Here is a 14,827-nt window from a genome sequence, read left to right as displayed (position 1 = left end):
CAGCGAGGGCACGGTCATCCAGGCCACACCAGTGTCACCTCTTTTCGATGCAATTAATCTACAATTATTTATCCTGGGTGATTTTTTTTCTACAATGGTTAATGTATGCATTAGGGTTTCTAGATATAATGGCATGGGCAACAATAGAGGGATTAGGGTTTATTTTCTCTCTTAAGAGGTCAGGGAGAGTTTATAAGAGAGATCCGGTTGCTCATGGGTCATTCATACAGGTGCCACTGGAAGCCTTGGGGTGACAACAATAAGCAGCAAGATATAAATATTACATAATTTTACACACAGAAATAAAATATATTCAAGTAACAAACTATACTAAAAAAAACTAAAACAACAACTTAACTATATAATTGGTCATATTAATGCTTTACCTGGGATTAACAGAAAAAAAAAAAAGCATGCATAGAGCTCTGATAATTGAGAAGGTACTGGTGGTCCCTCCTCTACTGCCTCTAGTGGCCAAGCCAAATCACTGCAGGGATGGAGAAGAAGCTCTGTCAGTGGGAGAGAAAAAGCCTTTTTATATCAGCACTTGGTGAATCTAGTGAATCAAGGACAGGTTGGGTTTTTTTCTTCTTCACCAGCTACCTTGTTTCTAATAAAAATAATAAATAAATAAATTATATATATATATATATATATATATATATACACACACACACACACACACACACACACACACACACACACACACCAGCTACCTTGTTTCTAAAAAAAAAAAAAAAAATTATTAAATAGAAAAAAAACCCCGGCTAAATAGAAATACTAAAATAATAACAGAAATGACAAAAGCACCTAATAGAATTAATAAAATAAATTAAAACTGAAAACAAAAATCTGAATATGAATAAATACTATAATAGTATATAAATAACATCAAATAATACAAAGTTTAAGAGAATGCAAGACAAACTTTGGATCACCTGAAAACAAATGTACACCGAACTATCATTTACAAATAGACTTAAAATCTCTTTATAAAAATTTATGGCAGTAATCTAGCCATGCAAACTAGTAGTATTTTGTCTGCCACCTTTTTTCAAGACTACGCAGTATCAAGGTTTACAAATCCAAAAATACCACCTTTGCACTTTACATAGACACAGGAGTTGTTGAATGTGATCTAATGGCAGGACTGGAATAAACTAAGGCCACTGCACTTTGGCAAAGGACAAACCATTAAAACAAATCAATGTAAAACACATGTCAAATGTATCTCCCCATTACAAGGCATGAGTGCTATAGACAATCCATTTGAGAGGAAATGATGTCCAACGTGAACATTGCTGAAAAACCTATAAAAGTTCAACTGCTTTGTCTTTTTATCTGTTTAGATGTCAGCAGCCAAATCTTTGGGAGTTTCGACAAATTTATTCAATGTAATTTGCAAAGCAAATCAAACCGCTAGAGTTACAAAAGAAGTGATTGATGTGTCTAACTGACATGTTTCAGGGTGGCATCCATATATGTTATATCCTTTGATCAGCTAAACAATAACAGATCTCAGGGTCAACATCACCCTCCATAACAAAGACATCACTGTTCATTTAGTCAGTTATGTAATTGATGAAAAGGCTTATACTCTGTAGCTTCAACTATTATTGCTCACATCACTGTGAAGTCTAGGGTGATTTCTGGGACTTCTTACTCTTCCAAGTTCTCTTGCCCAACTGAGTCAATACTTTTTCAGTCACACTAGTTAAAAGGACAATGTTGGCTATTTGCCTGTCTTGTTTCACAGATGTAGCTGCTAAGCAGAAGGACAGCGCATGGTAAAATAAGGAGCAGTCCATGCATGCTGCAGGTATCATTTCATTTTAAAGGAATAGTTCACTCAAAAATGAAAAGTTGCTTAAAATGTACTCATCCTTAGGCCATCCAAGATGTAGATTAGTTTATTTCTGTATTGGAACAGATCTGGAGAAATTTAGCATTACATCACTTGCTCACCAATGGATCCTCTGCAGTGAATGGGTGCCGTCAGAATGAGTCCAAACAGCTGATAAAAACATCACAATAATCCACACTACTCCACTCCATCAGCTAATGTGTAATGAAGTGAAAAGCTTTGTGTTTCTAAGTAACAAATCCATCATAAGGCATGTTAATGTTAAATTCCACTTTTGACCAAAATATGAGTCCATAATGCATAATAATGCTTCCTTCAGCGTTGCCTAAAAAATTCCATCTCCTGTTGTCCTCCCAATCCAAATTCACCAATATAAAGGTTTAGAACCGTTTTGGACTGGTTTTGCTTGTAAATGGTGCTTTATTATTCCCCCGCTAGACAACTTTTGCACCAGAAAGCAATATTATGGGTTATTACAAACAAGGCTTTTCACTTCAGAAGATATTAACTGATGGACTGGAGTCACTTGTGGATTATTGTGATGTTTGTATGAGATGTTTGGACTCTCATTTTGACGGCACCCATTCACTGCAGAAGATCCATTGGCGAGCAAGTGATGCAATGTTAAACTTCTCCAAATCATTTCTGATTAAGACTCATCTACATCTTGGATGACCTGAGTAAATAATCAGAAAACTTTTATTTTGGGGGAAGGGTGGGGACTATTCCTTTAATACAGCTAAAACCCCACATTCAAGGAATCCAAATACCTCGTGATTTTTCTTTCCCTACCTCATATATAATCTAAAAAACATTTAGGCTAAAATGTTTTACATATTTTACATACATTTTTATACTATTTTTAAAGATCTAAATTTGTTTTTGCAATTTTAATAAAAGATGAATTAGCAATTAGTCCAATGACTGACCATCCACACAAAAGTATTAGCATAAACAAATTTCAAACAGTCCTGAAGAGCATCTCAAACTGAATCAGCCTCTGATTAAAACAACCATTTGAATACACTTTACAAAATATGTTAAACTGTAACGAGGCCTCATGTTATCAAATTACAGTATATATAAAAATACTGAAATAAAATCTGAAATATTTAAAGTCAACATTAAATCTAAATGAACCCTAAGTATTTTCTTAATATTAATAATAAATAAACATATATTTTAAAAACATTTAAATTGTGTTTTAAAATTCTCAATCCTGCTCGTCTTCTGTGATCTTTCATTAAAATGTAATAACATTCTCCAACTCTGAAGTTATTTTACTTTTCTGCTAATGTGACATAAGCAGCATCGGTGGGTAAAATAATCCTGATCAATAGCCAAATAACATTTAAGCAGCATTTTATCATACTTACATTCATGTCTGATATACATTCACATTGTACAAGTAAACTTGTTTGCAAATGCTAAGTTATACTTGGGTATGATGTCTGGATATTAGCTTGTTTTGGGTAATATCCATCTAAGCATAATATATGTATTATTAATTTAGACAAAAGTCGAATAGTCATTGGTAGCTGAAGATTTAAAGCATCAAGTTCAAAGATTTCTAAAGTTATCGTACAGGTGGTTTTCAAAAGTAGTGCTTCTGAACATACAAGGACCATAAGGTTGACAGCTGATTTCCACCATGCTCATTTTTGGATCAAATACACCCCTGACATTTGAACTGTTAAAACAGCAATCCTCAGACCTCAGACCACATGAACACCTAATGCCCCTCTGCCACCTCTCTTCTCTTCTCTTCTTCCTCTTCCCTCTGTCTGTCCCATTCCTCCTATACTGCACATACGATGTGATTAAGCTTCTGTTAAGCCAGGCATAATCTCTAGAAGCTCTGGCTATTTAATTCTTGCTGTGCCAGCTTAGAGCAGTCATGGAGCCTGGCAAGGGGTGTGTGCAGGCATGCAGGCACACAGACAGGCACTTTGGCTGTCACAGTCAGTGCATGAAGCAGTCTCGCACTCCCATGGTGACAACAGGGCCTTTTACATGGACACATGTAGTTTACCAACCATGGGCTTTGAAACAGGCATGTTTCAAATATAGGCTACCAAAACACACATACAGATGTTTAAGGATGGGCACAAGCACACATCTAGAGATGCATGCATGTGCATAGCCAGCCAACCTCTTGCAGTCAAGTGATGAAGCAGACTGACAAGCTTATTAGTATTCATTTTGACAATTTGTGGAACCCATGTATGCAGTACGGGTTATCTAGAGCAATCTGGATGGATGCTGGATGTCTATAGGTGGGCCAGCATGCGAGACTACGATCACCTCAACTCTACGTCCATTGCCTTGGGGTTAGGGTCTCCAACTACATATAAAAAACAGTTTCTGAATTGCTGAATCACCTACATGTTTGCAACATTTAAAATTTTTATCATTGGCAAAAGCAGCCCCAAAAGACAGCTGGAGATTTGCATAAGATGGTTTTCAACCCGATGGCAAACGTTAGACTGATTGTATGCATGAGTTGTCTCTGGACAAGACCAGTGTTGTTATTGTTAACCACTAAAACCGTTTAAAAAGTTTTGTTAACTGAAATAAAGCTGAAATAAAATAAAACCTAAAAATTAGATAACAAAAATTACCCCAAAATTGATTTAATTTTTTTTATTTTTTATTATTCTCCCGCATGTTGTTCCAAACCCGTGAGACCTTTGTTCATCTTCGGAACTCAAATTAAGATATTTTTGATGAAATCTGAGAGCTTTCTGCAACAGCAACGCAACTGAAATGTTCAAGGCCCAGAAAGGTAATAAGGACATCGTTAAAATAGTCCATGTGACATCAGTGGTTCAACCATAATGTTATGAAGCTACTAAAATACTTTCTGTGCACAAAGAAAACAAAAATAACTTTATTTAAACAATTTCTTCTTTTCCATGTGTTAACGAGAGTACCACGAAGCATGTGTGTGGCACTGCTGATGCAGGAGCCGGCATTCTGATGTAAAACCCGGATGCACTGCGGCTCATTTTCAATGTACAGTGGGAAAAAAAATTATTTGATCCCCTGCTGATTTTGAACGTTTGCCCACTGACAAAGAAATGATCAGTCTATAATTTAAATGGTAGGTTTATTTGAACAGTGAGAGACAGAATAACAAAAAAATATCCAGAAAAACGCATTTAAAAAAAGTTATAAATTGATTTGATAAATTGATTTAACGAGTGAAATAAGTATTTGACCCCTTCGCAAAACATGACTTGATTTTGCCTTGTTGGCAATCACAGAGGTCAGACGTTTCTTGTAGTGGGCCACCAGATTTGCTCACATCTCAGGAGGGATTTTGTCCCACTCCTCTTTGCAGATCCTCTCTAAGTCATTAAGGTTTCGAGGCTGACGTTTGACAACTCGAACCTTCAGCTCCCTCCACAGATTTTCTATGGGATTAAGGTCTGGAGACTTGCTAAGCCACTCCAGGACCTTAATGTGCTTCTTCTTGAGCCACTCCTTTGTTGCCTTGGCCGTGTGTTTTGGGTCATTGTCATGCTGCTGGAATACCCATCCACGACCCATTTTCAATTCCCTGGCTGGCTTCAATGCCCTGGCCCTGACGGTACATGGCCCTGTTCATCGTCCCTTTGATGCGGTGCAGTTGTCCTGTCCCCTTAGCAGAAAAACACCCCCAAAGCATAATGTTTCCACCTCCATGTTTGACGGTGGGGATGGTGTTCTTGGGGACATGGTCTCATCTGACCACAAGACTTTCACCCAGTTCTCCTCTGTATCATTCAGATGTTCATTGGCAAACTTCAGACGGGCCTGTACATGTGCTTTCTTGAGCAGGGGGACCTTGCGGGCGCTGCAGGATTTCAGTCCTTCACTGCGTAGTGTGTTACCAATTGTTTTCTTGGTGACTATGGTCCCAGCTCCCTTGAGATCATTGACAAGATCCTCCCGTGTAGTTCTGGGCTGATTCCTCACCGTTCTCATGATCATTGAAACTCCACGAGGTGAGATCTTGCATGGAGCCCCAGACCGAGGGAGATTGACAATTATTTTGTTTCTTCCATTTGCGAATAATCACACCAAGTGTTGTCACCTTCTCACCAAGCTGCTTGGCGATGGTCTTGTAGCCCATTCCAGCCTTGTGTAGGTCTACAATCTTGTCCCTGACATCCCTGGACAGCTCTTTGGTCTTGGCCATGGTGGAGAGTTTGGAATCTGATTGATTGATTGCTTCTGTGGACAGGTGTCTTTTATACAGGTAACAAGCTGAAATTAGGAGCACTCCCTTTAAGAGAGCGCTTCTAATCTCAGCTCCTTACCTGTATAAAACACACCTGGGAGTCAGAAATCTTGCTGACTGATAGGGGGTCAAATACTTATTTCACTCATTAAAGGGTCATGAAACCCCCTGTTTCAGCACTGGTTAGTTCTCACCACAGTTTTAAAAAATGCAAAAAAAGTGGGCGTAGTGCGCTGCGGAGCGGAGGGGGAAGAGGAGAGACAGACAACACACACAGCTTTGGGTTCAGAAAGTTTCATTTCGCTCCCATCGAGTTAAAAACAAATAAATGCACAGCCATTTGTACTATAGTCCATTGCCACGTCACAAATTGTGACATCAACACAATGTAGATTTTAAACCCGGAAGATGAAATTAGCACAAAAAAGCTTAAAATTAACCAGTTTTCTCCAACAGTTAAAATGATCGGATGCTAACATTGTCTTCTATGACGTGCAACACAAACACCTCTGCTAAAATCTCAGAAAAAGTAGTCTGGGGTTTCATGACCCTTTAAAATGCAAATCAATTTATAACTTTTTTTAAATGCGTTTTTCTGGATTTTTTTGTTATTCTGTCTCTCACTGTTCAAATAAACCTACCATTTAAATTATAGACTGATCATTTCTTTGTCAGTGGGCAAACGTTCAAAATCAGCAGGGGATCGAATAATTTTTCCCCCCACTGTATGTGTCATGGTACACTCTTGAAGGCATAGCGGAGATAGACACGTAAGAGAAGAAATTGTTGAATAAAGTAATTGTTTTAGTGCACAAGAAGTATTCTCGTAGCTTCATAACATTACGGTTGAACCACTGATGTCACATGGACTATTTTATGGTTGTCCTTACCTTTCTGGGCCTTGATTTCATCAAAAATATCTTAAATTGTGTTCTGAAGCTGAACGAAGGTCTTACAGGTTTGGAACGGCATGAGGGCGAGTAATTAATGACAGAATTTTCATTTTTAGGTGAACTGTCCTTTTAAATGGAAATTAAAACTGTTGACTTGGTAACTAAAAGAAATAAAATAAGTTCAAGTTGAAGTACTTAAATTACTAAAACTGAAAATAAATTAAAGCTAAATAGAAATATTTTTTAAAATAATAAAAATGACAAAAGCATACAACAAAATTACAAAACTTCAACTATAATAAAAACTGAACGGGGAAAAAAAAAAAAACTATTACAGCACATAAAATATCACTGACCACAACATGTCTTAAGAGTTTTTCCATTTACAAGGCTGTAAAAGCTAGTTAGTGCTAGTTCACCCAAAAATAAAAATTTTGTCATGATTTAAGGCCCACTCACACTAAGAATGTTAACTATAATGACGATAAAGGTATCATTTTAAAACGAAATGAATAGCAGAGTCCATACCACGGCAATAACAATAACGGCACAAAAGAATGATAATGTCACTTTCAAAACATTTCTTTCCACGTTAATGAATGATTAAAAACTCATCTCTTAGACAGCCAGTTTTGTTCCACAAAAGAGAGCAAGTCAAATGAGTTTAGAAGGACATAAAGGTGAGTAAATGACAAAATTTTCATTTTCGTTTAACTATCCCTTTAAATTGTGGTTCAACTGTGTTGCCCAGGACTACTGTCACCCCATCACATGATACCAACTGATGCTACATCCTGACATAATTACAAAATAAGCGCTAAACAAGTTTGACTAATCAACACTGGTGCAACAGACTAAAATAAAACTGTGTGGCATGTTCTCAGTTGCTCCTGATTTCCTTCCTTCTCCTCTTTTCTCCTCTCATCTCTTCCCCCAGTCCTGACCCACTTTCATCTCCCTTTGAAGAGAGAGTGACCCAGCAATGTCCCTGATGAGGATCCTATACTGTTCTGCCCCGCACTACCCCCACGTCACCGTATCCATAGAGACACGGGCCATGTAAATACATCCCATATTCCATGACATACAAGCCTATTGAGTGCTGCCATGCCATTCCTAAAGCCTGTGTATACGACAGAGGAAGAGCAAGTGAGATTTACAACTTATTAACTCTGGCCATAATAAATGCAATTTTCTCTCATTAGTTCAGATAGTGTGGTACACCATGTCACACACAAGTATAAAACAAAGTATCTAAATGTAAAAACAAGGATTTTATTTTGACAGTTGTTGGACCATCATAGATCTGGTCAAGAAAGCTTAACTTCTAACTTCTAGTCTGCAGTAAATGCAGTACTAGTAAACCTGATACCATGGTGAAGTCAATCACAGCTATGACAGGGTGTGGCAGTATAAAACATGGACGTCATCACAAAAATAACTATTACTACTAAACTATAGCTACATATAGCCCTAGCTCAAATTACCAAGTTCATCTCTCATCCAAACTGGCTTTTTGCAATTCAACTAGTATCTGCCTAGAGATAAATGATAAATAATGTGAGGAAGTTGAACTGGGGAAATTCAGGTGTAGGACTGCTCTCACCCATACTCAAAATAAACAGCAAGATTCTTCAACATACACTAAGACGCATCGTGTCACATGATCCTTACGAAATCATTCTAATACGCTCATCTGGTGCCCAAGAAACATTTCTTATTTTTATCAGTGATGAAAACAGTTATATTTAAAATAGAAATCTTGTGTAACAATATAAAAATCTTTACTGATACTTTTTTTTTTTTTTTTTTAAATCAATGTAATGCATAATCTGTATAATATATTAATTTAACAACAACAACAACAAAAAAAACTAAATGGTAGTGTACTTATGTTAATTGCCCTAAGAATTAGTGGTCAATTTATATGTAATGGCCAGTGGCTGATAAATTATAATGCAATTTAATAATGGCACGTAAGATGTGTATAAAATCAGTTATTTATTTTACAACATCTTTTCAAAATTCTGTAAAAACTTTTGAATACAATGTTTGATTTTGAGGCAGGTACTAGGCTACATTAATTGGCCAATCAGGCACAGTTATTGGCTGATCATTTTGAATATAATCCAAATAACCTGACTAGTGGATTGTACATCAGTCTATCAACACTGTGAGTTTAGGCGAGGATGTTGTCTCCTTTCTAAAGTAGATGACAGCAAAGGTGGTAATGAAAATGTACGATTTATTTCGACCTGTTACTGATTTGATAGGTATGAACAGGTTGGAATGTACAGAAGCTGGAGATGAGGCCTAGCATATAACAAATGCTATATCTTAAGCAATGGTGCTGCTCATGCAGAAGATACTGGTTCGAATCATACAACCGGTTCCAACTCTCCATCTATAAAATATATAGACATAGAATCATATAGTATATAACTCAACTCACAATAGCAGACTAGAAATTGTAGTGCATCCCAACAGTTATTATAGTTCGTTTACATTCAGTTTTAATATATGCAACAACAATAAAACGATGCCCTTTTCACCTTGGGAACTAACAAATGAATTCAATGTTGTGGTCATGTCACGCACTTGACTTTAAATGACTATTCTCTCATGGTGCAGGGATTTGCACGGGATGGATAAAGATTACTAAAATGATGAAGAAAAGTCTATTTTGGGAGCAGCTCATAACATCTTTATCCCATCCGGCTCCACCAATGACTTTCTCGCTCTCTCTCTGACACACATACACACATCCATCTCTACACCTTTCCTTTTAGTCTTTCGACTGAATAGGAGATCCATTTATCTTGATTTATCGAGATCTCTTCTCTCCCAGTTTATTCTACCTCCCTTTTACCGTTCCCGTCTTCCAGACTCGCTCCTCCATGCATTTAAACTCATTCACCCTCGCTCTCTCTCCATCTCAGAGCTGCGTTAAGCAGGTCAGCAAGGCAGGGATGCTGAGAGGGAAAAAAGATCACCACGAAGATGAGCAGCACCCTCTTATCGCACACATGCACAGAGGATGCTAAAACACACATGCATTCTGACCAAACTCACACATGCATCGCAATAACTTTATATCTCCACACAAAGCAAACTGAAGGCTTAGGTAACACCAAATAGGTCTAGCTTTTACAGGTTTGCTTCCACAACTACTGTGCTTGGATGGTTCTCTTCTGAACAATATAGTATATGAAGGGACCCATGTATGTTGTCGGAAAACTTTTATGGATGTCTACTCAGTGTGAATGCAAAATGTGTGTGCAAAACTTGCCAGGGAGTTGCGAAAGCATTATAAACCATTTTTAGCATGTTGCCATGCAGTTGCTAAGGTCTTCTGAGTTGTTGCTATTGCACTGCAAGGTGCATACTTGCAGGCCCGAGTCAAAAGAGTCCCTACAAGTCTCTATGGCTTTGTTCATACAATGCAGGGGAAATCTGACTTTATTTATCTTAAACCCGATTTTTTAAAATGACAATTGAAATTGCATGCCATACATGGCCATATCTGATATTTTTTTGTTCAGACTGCAGTTGTTTTTCTTAGTTGTCTTACTAACAAATTGTGTAGACAGACCATTTATGAAGATGAATCAGAAAATCAGGTTTCATATGATTTTTTTTCGTCCCATTCACAATACAAAAAAAGGCTTTCAGTCAAATAGGCAATGTCATTTTTATTATTATTATTTTTTTTTTACATTTCAAATTGCATGCCAAATCTGATTTTTGTTTCCCTGTTCAGACTAGTTGTTTTTCCTAGCACATCCACAATGATTTTCTTACGAACAAGACAAAGTTGTGTAGATTTACCATTTACAAGGATAAATTGAAAAATTAGATTTGATTTTTATTCTATTCAGACTACAAAAAAAAAAAAAAAAAAGGATTAGTTGGATGTATATATTTATACTACAGTTATGCATCCTATATACGGGGCCAGACCTGAATTCTTCTATTCAAACTGCTAGCAGGCCTGGCCTTACTGACAAAACTAAATAGTGTAGATTCACTATGTATTTACAAAGGTGAATGAGAAAGTCCGGTTTCGTGTTAATTTTAATGGATTTGAGTCACATAGGGAATATACAAATAATATAAAAAAAAAAAAATTTTGCTGCATGTGTGGATAATGCCTACTGCATTCTGGTTTCTAGATAAGCTTGAGAACATCAGTGTTAGAGTAAAAATCTAAAGTTAAATCACTTAGAAACATAGTAGTGTACATCTCATTAAGTCAAATAATGTGAGGTATAATAATCTATGTCCATGGCACATACAATACTGTAATACTTACTGTTAGGGGGTTGTGCTTTAACAAGCACCATTAATTATGACCTACAAATAATTAGCTTAACTCCACAGTACCTTGAATGTCTAAATGGAAAACACATCATCTGGTCAATGAAGTGCATTGCTGAAACGTACAGGGTTTCTGGGCTCAAACACTGGCCAAGACTGCATCGTGTAGAGGTGGGGACTAGACCAGAATGACTCACACACACACACACACACACACACACACACACACACACACACATTACTGCTGCTAAGGGGTGCACCTCAGCAAGGCAGGCTACTCTTTGATATGGGCATGCAGTGGTCAAGAAAGAGTGGACAGACAGTAAAGGACATAAACACTGAAACTCTCCCTACAGGAAAAAATGTCCTCAGCACAACCTGCACCAAGCCAGACTGAGAAAAAGTATCATCCATATACTGTTGCAAAAGAGATTATAAGTTGGTCTGGATACAAGAGATGTCCTGTGTGATTTCCATAAGAGTACCATCTGTGCTTTTATGATCCAACTTTCTATTTCTCCCTACCTCCATCAAGTCACCAACACCTGGCTAAATTACAGCTACTAACCTCTCTCGTACCCTAGGTATCCACCAAGCCAGTTCAACATCTACAAAGCCACTGTGTGCTTTTCATTACCAATTTATGAGCCAATGGGAAGCTGGAAGAAAACTACATTAGGAAGGCACAGGCACAGCTTATGGAAGGAAGCTGGGAGAAAGCCAGCTAAGATGCTCTTGACCGGAAGTCTGCTCTTGTTTGCAGATCCGCAAACTTTTCTTTTTGCTAAAATACAGGGTCACAAAGACCTGAATTGACTTATGGTCCTGCAATGTGACTATGAACTGTAGGGTTGAATCTAAAAACATAAAAAAATCAATCCATCACTCATGTGGTTAGTGAATGACACCACGAGAGATCCATTCAACTTATGCTGACAACTCATGAATCACGTTAAAAAGAGTCTATATAATTCCCAAAACTGCCCAGTTAAACTTGTACACACTGGTTTTGCAGCCTATGTAGGACTGGCTAATGTCTATGTGATTTTTTTTTCTATATTCAATAATGACATCAAAGTGACCTTTACTACCAAATGGACAGGTCACCAAACTGACAACACTTAGAGGTTGAATGAGTTTGCCAAAACGGTGGGAAATGGCTTTAACTACGATCCCTTACAAGACAAAGCAATTAACGTTTAAGATGGAGGCTGTAAACGCTGCTCCATTTCCCGATGCAATTTCCCTGTAATGCCTCAATTTGATATGTAAATGAATTACGTTTCTGTGGATCTCCTCAAATGAACCTACTTCTGGTTTTCGATTCAAGTCAATGAAAAAACTTGAGCCAGGTCACCAAACCCTTTGCCCGGCTGGCAGTTTAGATGGTGACGGGCAACAGGAGCAAGTTCAAAATTCAAGATGTGAAGAACTTACAAAACACTTACAAAACAGCCTCGACAATCTCAATGGAGGACGTACTTCAGTATAAACTGTTTTCATCCACAGAGCCACATGTTGACCCCACATGCAAGCCATGCTTTAGAGGAAAAGCTTGTTAGGAGCCACATCCAAATCGATGTGTTAGGCTATATGCCATCTGATGAGTGAAGGGATTTGTCCTGATAGAGTAAGGGCAATGTCACACAGGGACAGACGGACTGAAATACTGATCAGGAGGTGGGCTATGGGGAAAAAACAGCACTTTTCTACTCTGGCTTTCATCATGAGTTTACAGAAAGAAGAGCAAGAAGGGCCTACATGCAGGTTAATACGCTCAAACAAGTCTATAAAAACTGTGTATTTGTAAGAGCATGTGTGTCCTCTCCTTCCAGAGGTATCAAATTTATTAGTAGGCCTATGTTGTGAGATGAATGGGGAATACTGCCTCAGGTGGTCTTCGAAAAGACTAACAAGCTTCTTGTGTCCATCCCAGTTTGATTTATGTCAGCTACAAGAAATGAATGGCAACTACAATCTTGTCTAGGATGTTCTTGCAGAATACACATCTGAAAGTTGTTAATGTTATACAAATTACAGTATTGTGTCCATTTGAGGCAACATGGTAAAATTTGAGTTTGAGGCTTGATGTAGTTCTAAAGTTTAAAAGTTAAGAGAACGAGCCATGCAAGACCTTGCAAAATACCTAATACTACAAGTAAAATCACTGGCTATTTCTTTAAATGGAATGAGTTTAATACAAATGCTTTTTGGCCAAAAAAAAAAAAAAAAACCCACAGTACGTTTACAGTCATTGCAAGATTTTGCACAATGAAGTTAGTTAGTCTATTCAGAGCCCCGTGTCACTCTGCCACAGACACCAAAAGAAATCCAAAAACAGAGCTTGTCACACATTAAAAATCAATAATGTGGCCAAAAAACTAAAATAAACTAGAGAGGGTTGATTAATTCATTCTCAAGAGCACAAAAAAGCATGTAAAAGTTTAAATGATTCACGAAAGGGAGATAAAAGAGTCACTATTTTAAGGGACAGGTGGCTCCCGCATTGCAACTTAAAGTACTGTGCATCAAAAAAGATCTCCTATCATGCATCTCTTTTCTCCCCACCTCAAAGCAGCCGAAATCCAAGATTCACTTACAATCCAAATGATTCCACCCATTTTGGTTCTGAAAAATAACCAAAGCATGAATCCTAACTAACACAGTGACAATAATATGCATGTTTAAACCATTCCTAAAGGTGACAACGTCTAAGGATGCAGTATAAAGGCTGATCGAGATGGCAACGTGCAAAAGAAGAGCAGAAGTGTGTCCATTTTGAACCGGCATTGCTACTTCAGCACCACAGCAGAAGCCTTGCAGAAAACGTTATGGAGATGAGGGGTGTAGGCATAGCCAGATTTATCCACACACTGAGACCTGGGTAAATGTGCCACATCCAAATGTATTACAGAAGTGGATTGTAATAGGAATCGGCCATATATTTCCCTCCAAGCAACACGCTTGTGCACGTATGAACATTAAAAGGAAAATTGTAACGTCACCCTATATATTGAGATCATTGGAATAAAGTCGCGCTTTTATTCACAAAAAAATGACCAAGCACGGTCATGTGTTTTGTTAAACGGTAAATACGTTAACCAATGCATTAAAAACCAACCAGATATCTGTCAAATTTCGATAGCTTTCAGGCATTCTGTGCACAAGATTTGCATCCCATGCAACACCGCAGTTTTGCATTAATGTAATTGTGGCCGAGCTGATGCTCTGGGATTTATTTTTTTTTATATCTCTTTTTTTAAACAACCATTACATGACGACTGGGTGTCTAAAACAAACGTGATGGGCTAACCTGACTCATCAATCTGAGTAATGAAAAGCGATAATCGAAAGATGCATTGAAGGTCTCGTAATCGAACATGTTCATGGGTGCATGGCTGCAAACGCGAGTCATGCAATGAATTTGACTGATGCTTATTTTGTACATATCGCACAGAATGAGCAGTTTAATACTCGGAATGGTTGAAAGAGATCGGGGAACATATATTGCACGGTTTTAATCATTGC

At 37.7% G+C, this 14,827-nt stretch overlaps 1 protein-coding gene across 1 annotated transcript in view; it reads right to left on the bottom strand.

The window, feature by feature from the left end:
* The window catches only part of dyrk1b (dual-specificity tyrosine-(Y)-phosphorylation regulated kinase 1B), a 43,654-nt gene that overhangs the window by 27,747 nt on the left and 1,080 nt on the right, over window positions 1-14,827 (bottom strand). The window lies entirely within an intron of this gene.

The sequence above is a fragment of the Onychostoma macrolepis genome, chromosome 16 (assembly GCF_012432095.1).
Source record: "Onychostoma macrolepis isolate SWU-2019 chromosome 16, ASM1243209v1, whole genome shotgun sequence".
NCBI lineage: Eukaryota > Metazoa > Chordata > Actinopteri > Cypriniformes > Cyprinidae > Onychostoma > Onychostoma macrolepis.
The sequence above is the reverse complement of the archived record's forward strand: the minus strand, read 5'-3'. Positions and strand labels throughout refer to the sequence as shown.